An 8,408-nucleotide genomic window follows, 5' to 3' on the forward strand; every position below is an offset into this window, starting at 1 on the left:
AGCAAACAGTTTTTGTATTGTTTTAAGCCCAGGGTTTCCCCCACTATAGACCCGCACTGGGGTGTACATGAGCAGGCCCTCGCCTAGAGGCTGAGGCAGGACCTGCGAGCCTGCCCCACAGGGTCACACAAGCTGCTCAGAGTGAGGTGTTGGGTCAGAACCTGGGTCCTGACAGCACCGCCAAGCTAGGCTCTGCCATCTGTCCTCAGTGGACCGATTGAAGAGTCAAGAAGCATCGAGAAGCAGAGGTTTATGTAATGTGACCCTGATGGTAAAAGGGGCCATGTCTGTCTTCTGGGACATGGGAAGTGAACGGTTTGAACAGAAAACCAAGAGGCACGCATGACTGAGCAGGGCTGCTCAAATGTGTCTGTTTGCTGGTTCAGGGTGTGTCCCTTAGGTTGGTCTGACAAGTTGTCAAAACTGTGAAATCTCTTTCCCAAGACAACTTCCCCCCTCCAGATGCCACCAGGGCCCCAGCCCTTTCTGTCCCCATCATGAGACACGGGGCCCATTGCCTCACTCTGATGGCCAAAGCCAGGGACAGGACTGGATTGTTTTGGCAGATCTTAACTTCAGGAAGGTTGCAGAAGGATCTCGGGTGTGCGGAGACAGCTTGCAGTGGAGACCTCTAAATACTCTGGCCATGGCCCTAGGGACTAGGCCAGAGGATAAAGGTTGTGTCACATGTTGGCACCACAAAACAGAACTCTCACTTCTAAGAGAGAAAGGGATCTTTTTTCCTGAGGTCAAATATGAGCGACCATGTCCTGGGAACACAGATCACCCCGGATATGAAAACGGCTTTGTGAAGTTGTTACAGTGGAAAAGAGAGCCGGTGTGGAGCTTTGGATGAGAATGGAATTGTTTGAGAAGGATTAGGGTCTCGAAAGAGGCGTGTCACTGGGGACTGATTTGAGGTTTCAAAGACTCACACCATCCCCAGTGTGCTCTCTGCCTCCTGCTTGCAGATCAAGATGCAAGCTGTCGGGCTGGAGAGATGGCTCAGTGGTTAAGAGCACCGGCTGCTCTTCCAGAGGTCCTGAGTTCAAATCCCAGCAACCACATGGTGGCTCACAACCATCTGTAATGGGATCTGATGCCGTCTTCTGGTGTGTCTGAAGACAGCTACAATGTATCCTATACCTAAAATAAATAATTTCTAAAAAAAAAAAAAAAAAGATGCAAGCTGTCGGCTGTTCCTGTCAGCATGTCTTTGCCCTGCTATCCTGGACTCTAACCTTCTGTAAATGTAACTCCAAGGAGATACTTTCTTTTATAATTTGGTCACTGTTTTGTTATAGCAATAAAAACCCTAATAAAACTGTAGATCAACGCATTCTCCAATACACCAGTGAAGCACTAAGTAGATAGACTAAGGTGAAGCAGGGAAATCCCTGTGGGTTTCAGACACCACGCAGTAACATTCTTACCCTTTGGATTGCTGGGAGCTTGTTAGTACATCCCAAGGTGTTTCCCATGGCAGTAACAAGACTGTTAGGTTAGGAGAGGTGGCAAGGTAATTTAGTTTGAGATCCACAATATTCCAAAACTCACCACAGTCACAATCCATCAAACAGCCTTATAGGATCTTGAGCATGGGTGTGGCTTCTAGAAATCGTTAAGGAGCTGAGAAATGTAGGTTGGTGGTTTGCTAAAGAAGGAAACTGAATTTCCTTTCCTGTCCAAGCTTTATTAGGAGAGGGAGCCTCCACAGCTGTGAGGGTGATTAGGCCTTGAACTGGGAGAGCAAGTGGGAGGGATTGCATGACTGTGCCTTCACTAAGAGGGATAGCTTAGAGGAGCAAAAAACATGGTGGAGAAACCTAAAGAGGAAGAAATTGGAAAGAAGGGAGGGAGGGACAGGTAGAGGGACTGAGGGAAGGGCAGAGGAGGAAGCTAGGAGCCACAGGGGTCTGCTATCTAACACAACTGCCACCATTTTCAGGCTGGCATTAATACCTTCCCGTGAGGAAGAACAGTGTGCCTGCCCTAGAGACTGTCAGGGCAGGACATTGCCACACCACTCTCTTGAGCCACTGAGCCACAGCTGGAGGGAACTGCTGAAAACCAGAACTCAGGTCCCTGGTCCTGCTCACCCTGCTCTCTGAGTGCTGTCACATGTCCCTGCTCCACTCCAAGCATTCTGCTTCTTCTCTCATTTGGTGAGGTGCTCTCTGCCTCCTGCGTGTAAATCAAGATGCAAACGTCAGCTCTTCCTGTCAGCATGTCTTTGCCCTGCTATCCTGGACTCAAACCTCCTGTATATGTAACTCCTATAAATGTAACTTCTGTAAATGCGCCTAGATTAGCACCTCCACCACGTCACTGAGAAAGACAAGAACAAAAACAGCAACCTTTGCTTTAAAAGTACTCAGAACACCAATGCACACAGCAGGCCAATCCAGCTGAGGGTAAGTGGTTGTATGGGAAGGGTTGGAATCAATGTGGTCCCTAAGCCAGGCGCCACAAAGCCATCAAAGTGGTAGCCTAAAGCCTTAGTAAGATGCCTCAAAAGGAGCTGTCAAAATGGTGGCATTACAATACCTCTGCCTGAAGCTAGCCACAAGCATCTCTTTTCCTGCCTCAGCATGGGCCCTTTGTGAAATACCACCTCAGGAGCTGTCCACAGTGGCAGCACCTTCTCTTCAGCCTCCCAAGCAGTTCCCAAAAGCCATCTGTGGCCAGGAAGGATTCCCTATCCCAACTCATGGGCTGGATGCAGGGGAAAGGAGGTGGAAAAAAAAAAAAAGGCCATCAATCCCTGAGCTCCCCAAACTCAGGACTTGAAATCTCACCAATCCTCAATCTGGAAATCTCTGCCTTGAAAAGCTTCTCCCCCTAAGATGTCTGATATAAGCCCTGCCCTTTGTCCCTGCCTTGCAGTCTGCTCCTGGGAGCAGAAGGCAGTCACCCCTGGACTCATCCCTCCATATCCTGGACCCTCAAATCTCTTCTATGAAATTTGCTGCTTGGTGTGACTCTCTAGTTAGAAGGAAAAGAAGCAATGAAGAGAAAGGAAGAAGGAAGTGGGGCAGGTTTTGTGGTCGGGTGGGGGTTTGATTTGCTGTGTTAGCTGGTTTTGCGGTTGGCTGGTTGGCTGGTTGGTTGGTGTTTTGGGTACTAGTGTCATACGTAGACAAAGCTGCCTTGAACGCTCTATGTAAGGAAGGCTGTTTTCAAGCTCCACATGCTCCATCTGACTTCTCCAGAGTTGAGATGATAGGCTCTGCTCACAGTTATCATGATCATCGTTAGCAGCCTGGACCCGGGGCAATCCCAGCCTTCAGAGGACCTTCGAAAGCTCGCCTGGAGCCACTGGCTTTCGCACAGCGTTCTCGTTCTCCAAAGTCAGCAAGCGAGGACAGAGGTCTATGGTGTAGTGGCTGGGGCGGGATCTCACCAGAGACATCGGCGAGGCTAGCAAAGGGTACCAGCAGCTCATATATGCACCCACGTGATTGGCAATCACCACTATGTCTATAGAGGGTGTCCATCGGGTCAGGGTGGTCCTCGTGTCTCCATGGACAAGACACTGCCTAGTGGGGTTCTCTGAGTTCCCTGTGGAGGCCTCTAGTTCCCTACTGGTTCTGTGGCCAAAATACAGATTGCATTCAATCCTGCCATGTTTGTGAGGACAGCCCGTGGAGGTCACCAGCAAGATTCAGATGCTCAGAAAACAACCTTTAGCCTGTGGTGCACAATCTAGGCATAGATTCCCGCCTTAGGTTCCCACCACAAATCCCTTAAGTTATGTCAAGGGGTACAACCTAGGTTGCTGTCCTTGCTGGAGTATCTCTGGGAAATTTTCCCATGTCTCAAAGTGGGGCAATGAACCACACAGACTTGGAGGAGGCAGGCTTCCTATACAGGAAGTGGGTATCTGCTGGCCAATCCTCCTTAAAGGCTTCCTGGGGACTGCTTTGGTAGTGTTCCAGAAGGTGGACCGGATGATGAGAGGGAACAGTGCTACGCGAGTCATGAGGACAAAGGAGTGAAGCTGAGACTCCTCAGAATGAAGGCCAGGAGCAGGTCTGAAATGTACGACCAATGTGATTTACAGTAACTGACAGGGTTCACCCACTCCCTATGTCTACTTAACGGCAGTCACAAAAAACTCAAAAATGTATCCAAAAATGTCAGACTATAGACGATAAAAGGCAGCTTTCAGCCCTTGGAGTTTTCTAGTGCCACCCGCAAATCTCAGCGCTGCTCTGGGATGCCCAGCCACCCAGAGACCCCTGAGCATGCTCAGACGGGGACTGATCTGCAGAAGAGGAAGATCGCCCCGGCAGAAAGATGCTAATCCGTGCTTATCCATAACAAGGAACAGGTTCACAGAGACTCAGGAGTGCCACTTGGTCCTGACCTGGTACCGAAGCTGGAGCTCTCGCCACTCAGGTTTCGCTCTTCCTAATGCTCTTTCTGGGGAATGGTGCCAGGTGTGTTTTCTGAAACACCTGGCCATTTCTTGGGGGCAGTGAAGTCACAAGACAGAGAGGAATCAAGGCTTCAGTCACCTGCAGAATGTCACTGTCTGGAAGCAGGAGCCAGGTTCCTGTATGTCCCTGTGCTCCAGTAAAAGAATCCAAACAGAAATCTGGGATGCGGAAGTAGCTGGAAATGGCCGCCAGGGGGCGCGCAACAAGCCCGCAAGCATCTTCCTTGCTGGATCTGGACCAAGCTGCAGACATGGGAAAGCACCGCACGTTGCCTTTCTGAGCCTGTGAAAGAGGCTATTTGTATCAGGCCGCTGGCATCTCCCATTAGCGTGGCCTGCCAGGCGCGACCCAGGCAACAGAAGGCACAACTAGACAGCTAGATCTGACACGCCCCTCAAGGCTCCCGGACCACTCAGGAGCCAGACAGAATGTCTGTAGCTACCTATAGAGGACAAGCAGAAAGGAGTGACAGGTGGGTAACAAGGAAACAAGGGGGAGGGGGTGAATACTTTTGGGTAGACCCACTAGGTGAAGCTTATGTAGATTACAGGTCTGGATTAGCGTGTGTTTGATTAAGGTATGCTTAATTAGGTTTATAAATTCCTAAGATTATAAAGGTCTACTCAGGTTAACAGAAACTGACTTTAAAATGTGTGTCCAGCCACTTATGTCCTTGCTGACTGTGTTCAATGCCAGGCTTCTAACATTTTAGATAAGGATAAGGTATGGTTGATAAATGAGGTTTAAGAAGTCCTAAGGACTATTCAGGCTGGTACAAACTAATTTGAAAATATTCGTCCAACCTCTTTGCCTTTGCTAACTTTGTTAAGCTTTAGATATTTAGATAAATTTAGTTAGACAAGAAAATGTGATGTTCTATAATGTTGTACTGTAAAAGGATCTGTGGTTCCTGGTTCCCCCCTCTCCTCTGGGGTGTCTGGATGCCACTCACCAGGTAAAGAGGACAGGGCAAAGTGTGGAACAGGTGGGGTCTGCAGTCTGCCCTCTCCAGGGCATCAGATGCCACTGCCTGGGATGCCGGAAGGGGGAAGTGGATCCCAGGACTAGCAGGATCCCAGGAAGAGCAGGATCCTGGTCCGGCTGAGAGAAACTGCTGGGGGAAGAGGGAAATGGGGAGGAGAGAGAAGGCCTTGAAGAATCTTGGCGTTACACCTCTTTCAGGCTAAGGCCCTCTCCAACCATCTTTAACGATGCATCCCTCTGATATGTTCTTAGCTTGTTCATATTTCGTTATTTAGGGTGAACCAAGGGTTATGTAGTTTTGGGAAGGGCATGAGAATATCCAGGGAGGGAAATCATTGGCTGAAGGCTAAGACTACTCAGATGCCTTGTTTGCATGGAGAAGAATTCCAGGAGCTGTGCTATGTGACTGACTACTTGTGACCACCTGGTTGGAGGTCTTTGTGTTATATGCTCTGAGACAGGCACAGAAATAGAGAGGGGGTTAGCCCCCACTTCTGCCAGGGTTTGGACATAATCTACCTCACCCATTCTGTGCCAATTCTTCTGGTGGCATGGTTCACATACCCTACAAGGATCGGGAAAGTAAGGTTCTCAGTCTCTCTGTGGGCTGTATTTGTGGCTTAAGATTTTATTTTGGTGCTAAAGGACCTTGATTTAAACCTTCATCTTAAAATTTTTTTTTAATTTTATTGTATATGAGTACACTGTAGCTGTCTTCAGACACACCAGAAGAGGGCATCGGATCCCATTACAGATGGTTGTGAGCCACCGTGTGGTTGCTGGGATTTGAACTCAGGGCCTCTGGAAGAGCAGTCAGTGCTCTAACCACTGAGCCATCTTTCCAGCCCTCATCTTAAAACTTTAAGGCTAAAACTTGACAGGGATAAAACTATGAAATCCTAATCTTGTAAACAAGAACCTGCCACCTGGTCTTAGGGCTTCATTGATGCTAAGAGACCACAGCAGCTCCTATAAGGGACGGAGAACATGTCATCGGGGCTGCCTTACAGTCTCAGAGGTTTTGTCCACTATCAGCATGCTGGGAGGTGTGGAGGACCACATTTAGATATGGCGTCTAAAGAAGAAGGAGCTGAGAGTTCTACTCATCTGAATCAAGGCAGACCTAGCTAGGGCATCTGCCTTGCCCAAAGCCTGCCCCTCCAACAAGGCCACACCTTCTACAATGCCTCCCCCTATGGGCCAAGCCTTCAAACTCGAGAGTCTCTGGGGGCCAGTTGCATAATGCAAAAGCCCCCCCATGATAGACAGAGCTGCCAGCTCCTAGAGTTAGTCCTAAGATCTTCCCCAAAGAATATGGCAGGGCGCAGACCACCACCCACCTGGATTGTGGTACTACTAACCACTGGGCACAGAACTGCCCCAGGCCTCACCCTCTGCCAGGACTCTGTCCAAACTGCACAGGCTTGGACACTGGAGAATTGACTGCCCCTTTTTTTCCTCACCAAGGTAGGCCCTGACCTCAGACCCCCGTGAAACCATCTTGGCACCATCGTCGAGGATCCTAGGATAACCATCCAGGTAACAGGTAAGTTTCTGTCATTTGCACTGATACAGAGGCCAGTGGATTACTTTCTGCACACGTGTATCCTTCTCCGGTCTCTGATGGTGACTGGTACCTACCTGTAGCTTTATCAGTTTAGCAACAGCAAGGAGCATGTAGATCCTCCACCAAAGACTGCAGCCACCTGTCAGTCCATTTCATATGAAGAAATCAGGCCTCGCAGACTCAGGCAGCTTAAAATTCACAAAGCAGGTTTCCACATGAAAATATTCCTTTGTCTTTTCACGATTTTTTAAAAATTTTGTGTAAGCTTCAGGGAGTTGCAACTTGGATCCACTGTCACAGGTCAGACTCCAGATAAGTACTCCTGTCCGTCAAGAGCTGAAGCTTCCTACCTCTCCCTGATGGTGGGCTCGCAACAGACATTCCCTGACCCACCTCCACGTTGGGGCAGTCTAGCTGGAAATAGGCATGAGGTCAGTGGGCTTCAAAGGCAGAGTTCCTGGGGTCCTGAGGGTGGGCTCTTTCCTTCCCCTGGTCTTGGAACTCTTTTCATTGCTCCAAATACCAAGACCACAAGCCTGGAAGTTTCAAGTGTAAGATTTTCCCTTAAACTTTACCTTCTGATCCTACTCTATATCTGTTTCAGCAGATTTTCGATCAACCTTGGCCTGCAGATCACCAGTCCTGTGAAACCAGTGAGCCCTGGACTTAGCGAAAACTGATACAAACCAGATACTTCTGCAATACTCCAGGCTGCCCCAAAGCAGCCTGCACTTCCCAAGGTGGTCAGTGAGCCAGGTGTCCCCAGCATGTTGCCGGATCAGCCTTCCTGAGCCCACCCTCACCCGCAGCAACAACACCCTAATTTCAACCAAGAAGCAGCTACAGAAGAGATTACATTACCCTTATCATTAACAGATGGCTAGAGTGTCAGGTCCGAAGAAAACTCCATTTCCCCAAACTCTTGTCAGTTAAAAGCCAGCGTTCCTCAGCAATTTATGAAGAGACTGTTTCCCTCTCCCAAAGGAGCCATTTCTCTTACTGCTGGCAGAAGGGACGAATGGCTGTCTGCGGTGCCTACTGGCATCTAAAGTACATGCTGGTCTTCAAGTTCCTCCAGGATCATAACTCCCTGTTGAAAAGCAGAATTATTGACACGTATGGCAGCACACACCTTTAATCAAACCAGCACACTGGAGGCGGAGGCCAGCCTGGTCTACAGAGCAAGGTCCAGGACAGCCAGGGCTACACAGAGAAACCTTGTCTCGATGTAGAGATAGAAATGGAGATAGAGGGGCTGGGGATTTAGCTCAGCGGTAGAGCGCTTACCTAGGAAGCGCAAGGCCCTGGGTTCAGTCCCCAGCTCCGAAAAAAAGAACAAAAAAAAAAATGGAGATAGAGAGATAAAGAGATAGAGATCATATATAATATAGTATATAAGATAAGAAAGAGGGAGA

General features: G+C 49.0%; 1 long non-coding RNA gene across 1 annotated transcript; it reads left to right on the plus strand.

Annotated features, from left to right (window-relative positions):
* The first annotated feature begins 4,303 nt into the window (after positions 1–4,303).
* Positions 4,304–8,153, plus strand: LOC116897782. Its single transcript, XR_004387625.1, has 3 exons — positions 4,304–4,914; positions 6,894–6,972; positions 7,601–8,153. It is a non-coding gene; the product is annotated as an uncharacterized LOC116897782 (long non-coding RNA).
* The last annotated feature ends 255 nt before the right edge of the window (positions 8,154–8,408 follow it).

Source organism: Rattus rattus, chromosome 4, assembly GCF_011064425.1.
Source record: "Rattus rattus isolate New Zealand chromosome 4, Rrattus_CSIRO_v1, whole genome shotgun sequence".
In the NCBI taxonomy this organism is placed as follows: Eukaryota; Metazoa; Chordata; class Mammalia; order Rodentia; family Muridae; genus Rattus; species Rattus rattus.